This window comes from Carlito syrichta, unplaced genomic scaffold (genome assembly GCF_000164805.1).
Source record: "Carlito syrichta isolate Samal-C Ts95f unplaced genomic scaffold, Tarsius_syrichta-2.0.1 Scaffold305117, whole genome shotgun sequence".
Classification (NCBI taxonomy): Eukaryota; Metazoa; Chordata; class Mammalia; order Primates; family Tarsiidae; genus Carlito; species Carlito syrichta.
The window spans coordinates 151,671-157,511 of NW_007249213.1; the positions used below are offsets into that span (position 1 = coordinate 151,671).

At 46.4% G+C, this 5,841-nt stretch overlaps 1 non-coding gene across 1 annotated transcript; it reads left to right on the plus strand.

The window, feature by feature from the left end:
• The first annotated feature begins 5,771 nt into the window (after nucleotides 1–5,771).
• TRNAW-CCA lies at nucleotides 5,772–5,841 on the plus strand. Its single transcript has one exon. It is a non-coding gene; the product is annotated as a tRNA-Trp (tRNA).

Here is a 5,841-nt window from a genome sequence, read left to right on the forward strand (position 1 = left end):
AAAAAAAAAAAAAAAAAAAAAAAGAAATACAGATTACCAACCACATCTTTTCTTTTCTTTCAGATGGGATCTCACTCTGTTGCCCAGGCTGGAGGGTGGTAGCACACTCATGGCCACCGTAGCCTTGACCTCCTGGGCTCAGGCTATCCTTCCACCTCAGCCTTCCAAGTAGCTGGAACTACAGGCATGTGCCACCATGCCCGTCTAATTTTTTGATTTATTGTAGAGATGTGGTCTCGACAAGTTGCCCAGACTAGTCTCGCACCTACGGACTCAGGCAGTCCTCTCGCTTCAACCTCACAAAGTGCTGGGATTATAGGTGTGAGCCACTGTGCTTGGCATTCTTTCATCTTTAATTATATACATAGTTCATCTCAAAAACCTCTAATCTCCATTTGACTCTCCTTTCTTTTACTTAAGAAAGAATATAAAAGAAGATAAAGATTTGATAATTGATATAATCTTTATTTCAAGATTTTATTAATTTATTCACCTTCTGGCCAGGCCTAGTGGCTCACACCTACACTTTGGGAGACTGAAGTGAGAGGATTGCTTGAGCTCACGGGTTCGAGACCAACCTGGCCAAATTGGCGAGACTGCATCCCTTTAATAAATAAAAAAATTAACAGGATGCGGTGATATGTGCCTGTAGTTCCGGCTACTTGGAAGGGTCACCTGAGCCCAGCAGGCCGAAGCTATGGTGGTCGTGAACGTGCCACTGCACTCCAGCCTGGGCGACAGAGTGTGACTGTGACTCAAAAAAAAATTTTTTTTAATTCACCTTCACTTGGGAGTTTTCTCCACTTAAGTAATGTCTTTTTAGCCTTTTTCTTTAAAACCTGCTCTACTTTCATGCTTAGGAAACTATATGATGACATATATACTTCCTTTTTTTAATACTCGCTGTCCACATATAGTAATGATATGGATTTTTCAGGTCAGCCTGGGCTTCAAGAGTGTCATCTTGATGGACTGGCAAGCCTAGCCCCAGGAGTGTTGGCTCTAATGGGCTGGCAAGCCAAGTTCTAAGAGTGTTGCTGATTTGGTGGGCTGGCAAGCCAGCACCCTGAAGTGTCTCAGCTTCAGTCTCCCCTTCTGCAAGGTACACGGCTCTTAGGCTCTGATGATTTTCTGTGGCTCTTCAGGTCAGTGTTCTTGTCTCATGCCCAGGAGTGCCCAGGAGGAATGAGGGACATGAACAGCCAGAAAGTGAGAAAGCGGGATTTATCGAGAGGACAGATAAACCTCCTACAATGTGAGGGGACCCAAGAGAGTTGCCCACCTTTCTCCTTTGAAATGACCTTCATTGCCATTTGACTCCTAAGATGAGTGACAGTAATGACTCCTAATTTTTATTTTTTATTTTTTTGCATCGGAATCTCACTCGGTCATCCAGGCTGGAGTGCAGTGGCAAGCTCACGGCCACCGCAGCCCTGACCTGCTGGGCTCAGATGATCCTTCCACCTCAGCCTTTCAAGTAGCTGGAACTACAGGCATGTGCCCCCACATCCGGCTGATTTTTCGATTTATTGTAGAGATGAGGTTTCGCCATGATGCTCAGGCTGGTTTCAAACCCCTGAGCTCAGGCAATCCTCTTGCCTCCACCTCTCAAACTGCTGGGATTACAGACGCAAGCCACCATGCCTGGCTAATTCTAAATTTTTTATTTAATTTTGTTTTGTAATTATGTCAAACAAGTATATGTTTCCAAGTTGAAATCTACAAAATAAGGTACATTCAGAGAAGTCAGCCTCCATTTCTGTACCTTAAAATCATTTTATTAGTTTTTGGCTTACCCTCCCATTAAAAAAAATACATATATGTGTATATATATATATATACACACACATATGTACACACATATGTGTTTGATTATAATTTTATGGCATGTTATAACTGAAAACTCTTTAATTTTCATTAGCTGATTTTATTCTCACAACAACTCTGAAAAGCAAGTTGGATAGGAATCACCCATCTGTCCATAAAAGGCTCAGAGAAGTTAAGCAACTTGCCAAAGTAACAGCTAGTATGTTGTAAAAGACTAGTATTCTCTACTAGGTCTCTCTGGAGCCAAAGCCCATTATGTGATACTGAATACCCAAAGAGACTGAGACCATGAAAAAGCAGCCAGTGAGTTAGCAGGAAACTAGGAAAGTAAGTGAAGAACTCATCTCAAGAAGGAAGGAGTAATCCGCTGTGTTGAGTACTACTGATGCCAAATGCATTGTCTTTTAAACCTCACCATCTAAGAGGTAGACACAGATAAGGAAACTGAGGCACAAAGCAATGTATTTACCTGAGGTCACAGAGCCTGTTGTGGGTGATGCCAGGCTTCAAAACAGTATGAAAATGTGAGCTCAGCCAGGCTCGGTGGCTCAGCCTGTAATCCCGCGCCTTTGGGAGGCTGAGGTGAGTGGATTGCCTGAGCCCGAGGGTTCGAGACCCGCCTGGGCAACTCAGCGAGACCTCATCTCCACAATAAATCGAAAAATTAGCCGCGCGTGGTAGCGTGCGCCTGTAGTTCCAGCTACTCAGAAGGCTGAGGCGGAAGGATCGCCAGAACCCAGCAGGTCGAGGCTGCGGTGGCCGGGAGCGGCCACTACACTCCAGTCTGGGTGACAGAGTGAGACTCCAACTCAAAAAAAAAAAAGAAAAAGAAAATGTGAGCTCTTAATCATCACACTCTTAACTCTCACAAGTCCTCATAATCTGTAATAATTTTACTTATTTATTTTTTAGGCACAGGGTCTCACTCTGTTACTCAGGCTGGAGTGCAGTGACACAATCATGGCTCACTGTAACTTCAAACACCTGGCCTCAAGTGATCCTCTCACCTCCCAAGTCGGGCACAGTGGTGTGTGCCTATAGTCCCAGATACTCTAGAGGCAAAGGCAGATGGATGGTTTGCTTGAAACCCAGAGTTTCAACCTGTAGCGTGTAATGATTGTGCCTGTGAATAGCCATTGCACTCTAGCTAGACTCTGACTCAAACAAAACAAAACAAAAAAACTAGCCTCAATTACACAGCTGGTAAGTAGGAAAACCATATATGAACCCTGGCAACCTGGTTCCAGAATTCACATGCTTAACAGTAGCCTTCAATTGCTTGACTCTGAGGCCCAGCTGAGAAGTTAGGACTTCATCCTGAAGGTGACAGGCCACTGGTTTTAAGCTGATGAGTGGTGGAATCATGTTTGTATTTTTGTTTCATTTTATTTAGTTTTTGAGTTGGAGCCTCACTCTGCTGCCCAGGCTGAAGTGCAGTGGCACACTTACGGCCACCGCAGCCTCAACTTGCTTGGCTTAGGCAATCCTTTTACCTCAGCCTTCCAAGAAGCTGGAACCACAGGTGTGTGCCACCATGCCCAACTAGTTTTTGTGATTTATTGTAGAGATGAGGTCTCACCAAGTTGTCCAGGCTGGTCTTGAACCCCTGGACTCAGGCAATCTCTCACCTTGGCCTCCCAAACTGCTAGGATTATAGGTGTGAGCCACCATGCCCAGCTCATGTTTGTATATATATATTTTTTTTTTTTTTTTTTTTTCTGAGTCAAAATCTCCCTCTGTCTCCCTGGCTAACAGTAGCACGCTCACAGCCACTGCAGCCTTGACCTGCTGGGCTTAGGCGATCCTTCTGCCTCAGTCTCCCAAGTAGCTGGAACTACAGGCATGCACCACCAAGTCCGGTTGATTTTTTGATTTAAGGTAGAGACAAGGTCTCGCCATGTTACCCAGGCTGGTCTCGAACCCCTGAGCTCAGGCAGTCCTCTCGCGTCAGCCTCCCAAAGTGCTGGGATTACAGGCTTGAGCCACCGTGCCCAGTCTCATGTTTGTATTTTTAAAAGTTTATTCTCTTTGACTATTTGAGAGATTATAATTGAGAGCTTAAAGATGAGTCTGTTACAACAATCCCACAAAAGAGGCTGAGGGGATGGCAATGGGAATGGAGAATAAGGCCTGACAAGAGGATTATTGAGGAAATAGAAATTATTGGATTTGATGTCTTAGAAATGGGATGTGAGGGGGAGAGAATCAAGTATATGTCCCTCAGCCTGGGCTTGGCTACTCACTGGGGGTGCAGAAGGACTGGAAGGAAGGATGACAGGGTCAAGTGGAGGTATCCAGCAGGCACAGACATCTGAGTCTAAAAGTAAGAGTGAGATTCAGGAGCCCTCAGCACACAGGTAATAGCTAAAGTCAACATGTGTAGCATGAGGACAGAAGACTGAACCCACAGGAAAATAAAGAATTAAGGGAAAGGGAGTCAATAAAGGAGGGTCAGCAGACAAGTGTCAAGATAACTATGGAAAAAGAAGGCTCTTGGAGAAGATGTTACCCTGAATCAATTAAGGCCAGGCCTGAGAAGTGTCTGTGGTCTGACATCTCTGTGGTCTCTGATCACTTTTGAGAGAACCACTGTGCAGAGTGTGCAAACATTTGGCGCAGAAGGGAAAGAATGATCTTTTCGCCCATCTTGGCCTGTCGAACTCCTCTCAGCCTTCGAGCAACAAATGTGGTCTCTTCTGGCTCCAAGCATCCCTCTTTAGAAGTACTCAACTTCAGCCGGGCTCAGTGGCTCAGCCTGTAATCCCACGCTTGGGAGACTGAGGTGAGTAAATTGGTTCGAGAGCCGCCTGGCCAACTTGGCGAGACCTCATCTCTACAATAAATAAAAAAAAATTAGCCGGGCGTGGTAGCAGCGCGCCTGTAGTTCCAGCCACTTGGAAGGCGGAGGCGGAAGGATCGCCGGAGCCCAGCAGGTCGAGGCTGCGGTGGCCGGGAGCGGCCACTGCCCTCCAGTCTGGGTGACAGAGTGAGACAACAACAAAAAAAAAAAAAAAAAAAAAGACGTTCCCAGCTTCATCTCACCTGAGGAGCTTTGAAGGATACTGATGTTACATGCCAAAACGGTTTTTAAAAAAATTACTGTGGTTGAAATCAGAACAGTGGTGGTCTCTGAAGGGAAGGGCAGGAATTTTTAAAAGTTTATTCTCTTTGACTATTCGAGAGGCAGATTATAATTGAGAGCTTAAAGATGAGTCTGTTACAACACAAGAGAGGCCGAGGGGATGGCAATGGGAATGGAGAATAAGGCCTGACAAGGGGATTATTGAGAAAGGACATGGGAAAACTGTCTGGGGTGATAGAAAGATCCTATATCTTGAAAGAGTGTGAGTTGCACGGGTGTATATAGTTGTCATAATTCATCAAAATATACACTTAGGTTTAGTACGTTTCATTGTACGTAAGTTATGCCTCAAAAATTTGAAATACTTATTTTTTGTCACAAGTTTTCAATACCGGGTCAGAATCTCCGAACCAGGTAGCTCGGAGGGTACATCTGACGGCTCTGGAAGCGGTGTAATGTGCAGTTTGAGAGGAGACGTATTGCTCGGAGGAGCCAGTCTCTCACCGCCTCAGGTGCCCTGGGCTCTGGCCTGGCTCCATCAGTTCCGTCTGGGATCCGTCCTTCCATCCGTTTCTGGGCAGTTCCGTCCCCGCTGGGCTCTGGGTCCCCCTGGTGACCATATCAGGACCCTCCACTTGGTCGTCGGCAGGACGCTGGGGGCCGAGTAGAAGAGACCGCTGGGCCCGGAGCCTGCAAAGCCGCTACCTGACCGCCCAGCTCACACCACAGGACAGGTGGACGAGTGCAGGTACTACCCCGCGGGTGTTCAGAAGGGCGGGAAAGCCCTGGTTTTAATTACCGGGTCTTGGGCTCCTGGTCTTAAAGTGGTCAAGGGGAAACCACTGCGCCGGTAAGGCCGACTGACCTCGTGGCGCAACGGTAGCGCGTCTGACTCCAGATCAGAAGGTTGCGTGTTCAAATCACGTCGGGGT